Below are 3,659 nucleotides of genomic sequence, written 5' to 3' on the forward strand. Positions count from 1 at the left end.
AGAGTGTGATAGGTGGATAGAGCATCAGATAGCATGATAGATAGAGTGACAGAGTGCAATGTGTAGATAGACAGACAGATAGATGGAGCGTCAGATATCGTGATAGAACGACAGAGCGCAATATGTAGATAGATAGATTGTCAAATAGTGTGATAGAGCAACAGAGTGTGATAGGTAGATAGAGCATCACATAGCATGATAGATAGAGTGACAGAGCAAGATAGGTAGATAGAGCGTCAGATAGCATAATCGATAAAGTGACAGAGTGCAATATGTAGATAGACAGACAGATAGATGGAGCGTCAGATATCGTGATAGAACGACAGAGCGCAATAGGTAGATAGATAGATTGTCAAATAGTGTGATAGAGCAACAGAGTGTGATAGGTAGATAGAGTGACAGATGCATAGATAGAGCGACAGGTAAATAGAGTGACAGATAGAGCAACAGAGTGTGATAGGTAGATAGAGCATCACATAGCATGATAGATAGAGTGACAGAGCAAGATAGGTAGATAGAGCGTCAGATAGCATAATCGATAAAGTGACAGAGTGCAATATGTAGATAGACAGACAGATAGATGGAGCGTCAGATATCGTGATAGAACGACAGAGCGCAATATGTAGATAGATAGATTGTCAAATAGTGTGATAGAGCAACAGAGTGTGATAGGTAGATAGAGCATCACATAGCATGATAGATAGAGTGACAGAGCAAGATAGGTAGATAGAGCGTCAGATAGCATAATCGATAAAGTGACAGAGTGCAATATGTAGATAGACAGACAGATAGATGGAGCGTCAGATATCGTGATAGAACGACAGAGCGCAATATGTAGATAGATAGATTGTCAACAACAGAGTGTGGTAGGTGGATAGAGCATCAGATAGCATGATAGATAGAGTGACAGAGTGCAATGTGTAGATCGACAGACAGATAGATGGAGCGTCAGATATCCTGATAGAATGACAGAGCTCGATAGGTAGATAGATAGATTGTCAAATAGTGTGATAGAGCAACAGAGTGTGATAGGTGGATAGAGTGACAGATAGAGCGACAGAGTGTGATATGTAGATAGAGCATCAGATAGCATGATAGATAGAGTGACAGAGTGTGATAAGTAGATTGAGCAATAGGTAGAAAAAACATCAGATAGCATGATGGATAGAGTGACAGAGCATGATGGGTAGATAGAGTGACAGAGCTCGACAGGTATATAGAACGACAGGTAGCGTGATGGATAAACACAGTGTCAGATAGCGTGATAGAGCAACAGATAACGTGATATATACAGCAGCAGAGTGTGATATGTAGATAGATAGATTCTCTAAAAATTCTCACAATATATGATATGGAAATAAAGACGTACATAAACAGTGAGGCACAAAATGTCTAAATTGTAATCAGATGTGGGGAGAAAAGATAAATATCAGTTCTGAGTGAGAAAGAGAGAGAGTGTCAACAGTGAGTCAGTCTGCTTGTATTACTGAGATTAAAGAGAGCTTCTGCAGTGGAGAGAGAGAGTGAGCGAGAGAAGGCTGTGCACGATTCACTGTCTTCTCTAGGATACAGCTCGCTTCCCTCCTCGTCTCAGTGCTCCTCTCTCTTCCCACTCAAGTGTATCTGATCCGTCTCTCCCGCACAACTCCTCTGTTTCGCAAGAACTCTGAGGATGACTCCTTCGGAAACCTCCAGCCACAGATGCCCGTTCCCCAGCTCATGGCTGCACAGGACGACTCAACACTCTTGGGCTTCCCTCGTGTGGACCTGCCCTCTCTAAAGTGGATCCACAGCAGAACAGCAGCTCAAGCCGGTCTCCTTTAGGGTGAGTATCGACAAGATATGAGTGTGTTAATATGATTTACTGAACCATAGAAAAAGATTAAGGCGATCCAGTGCTTTTTTGTGGATTTGTAGTTCATTGTTTTGCTCTAAAAGGTTAAATATGTGACTCCTTGTTGCATATTGTCATTAGTGATCATATAGAAGCTGAGAATACGTCCAGGTGGCGTCTCAGATGGGTGCAGAGAGAGAGTTAAGACTAGTGGTGCCAACACTGTCAGCGTGTGAACTCTCACTGCGTGTCATGACACCAGGTCTGTACAGAACATCACCACTGCGTTGGTCATTAGTACAGCACAACTGCTCCGACATCAGCTGCTGACTTATTCTGAAGTGATTTGATCAAACCACTAAGTATTAAAGTTGAGCGTGTGCATTGTGCGCGGGTACTTTATTAAGTGATCAGACGCACAATTTTCACCAGAAAACAGGTGGAAAAATCCAGAGGATGGGGTCTTTTGACCCTAGCAACCGCATCAAAATGCCCTGGCAACCACCCTGGCATCGTGACAGAGTTTTGCACCACTCATATTTTCTTCAGCAAAATCAAATATTTATTGATTCCCAGCCGTGTAGTTCAGGTAACCGGCCTGTAGTGTGTTGAGAGAGAAAAATACAGTATGTGGGTGTAGTGAAATAAAAATATATGAGGAAAAGAGTAGCAAGAAGGTAACAGAATGGACTTATTTCTATGGAAACAGCACTTTCCTCTCTCTCTCTCTCCTCCTCCCTCTATGCACTGCTATGGAAAACTCATATGGATGTTTTTATGTTCCCCATTTTAAAGAATCCGGTAAAGTTTTTGTTTGCAATTTGCTTGGAAATACATCTACAAATGCCAGTAATTTTTTAGATGTGTTAACAAACAAAAAAGTTGAGCTCAGACACGCCCATATATCGCATCACTTCCTATGTTTACCTCATTCCACTGACGTGAAGTCTTCTAATCCGGCTGTTGGAGATTTCAGGGGAATCATGTCTTTCTGTCGCTCAAGCTGTTATTAAGCCACTTAAACTGTCTGAATCTCACACTGGATTGGCTCTGTTTTAGAACACATGCCGACGGACATTTGGGACTTGAACCTTGCTAAACCTACAAATATTAGTATAGCTAGTCAGTTCAGTTAATCTCTACTTCTTTTTGCTTTTAATTGCTTTCATAATCCTAAACCAGCAAACACTCCTATTAAGCTTTGTTAGCTTGTCATTATTTATATTTTTTGTGGTCATATCATCAGATAAAATCTAAATAATCAGCATGCAGAGATCAGTATTGCACAATTCTAGAATTATTGATATAGTATTTGATACCGTTTATTAATATGCAGTGATCCTCATTAACATTAATGCAGAGCTGTCTAAAAGTGTCTGTAAGTTTGACAGTGAGATGATTTCATGCAGCAGCCGTGATGCGCAAGCTCAGTAATCCTCGAGAGCTTTTTCTCCGCTCTCAAACACGATCCCACACACAGACTGATAACTGAATATTATTTTTGGGACATAATAATGCGATAGACGCGAGCACTCACGCATAAGTGCTGATCAGGTAAAGGGATTGTGTGGTCGTGACTGCAGCCCAGACGGCATCCATTCTATGGTTATATAGACGAGCAGGAGAAACAGACTGTCATTTGATCTTTACGAACAGAAAGTGTTACTGTGAATGAACTCAGTGCATGACCCCAACAACTGATGCATGCATCTGTTTGTGCATTCATGAGGCTGCTGCAACAGGTCCTTCAGATCTATCTATCTATCTATCTATCTGTCTATCTATCTATCTATCTATCTGTCTGTCTGTCTGTCTGTCTGTCTGT

At 41.4% G+C, this 3,659-nt stretch overlaps 1 protein-coding gene across 7 annotated transcripts in view; it reads left to right on the forward strand.

Moving 5' to 3' along the window:
- Window positions 1–1,534: 1,534 nt before the first annotated feature.
- The window catches only part of LOC107715152 (citron Rho-interacting kinase-like), a 53,900-nt gene continuing 51,775 nt past the window's right edge, over window positions 1,535–3,659 (forward strand). For all 7 annotated transcript variants that reach the window (XM_016521212.1, XM_016521215.1, XM_016521214.1 and 4 more), the window contains exon 1: window positions 1,535–1,825. The gene's annotated coding sequence lies outside the window, so the exon portion shown is untranslated. The remainder of the gene's footprint in view (window positions 1,826–3,659) is intronic.

The sequence above is a fragment of the Sinocyclocheilus rhinocerous genome, unplaced genomic scaffold (genome assembly GCF_001515625.1).
Source record: "Sinocyclocheilus rhinocerous isolate Xijiao unplaced genomic scaffold, SAMN03320098_v1.1 scaffold5165, whole genome shotgun sequence".
In the NCBI taxonomy this organism is placed as follows: domain Eukaryota; kingdom Metazoa; phylum Chordata; class Actinopteri; order Cypriniformes; family Cyprinidae; genus Sinocyclocheilus; species Sinocyclocheilus rhinocerous.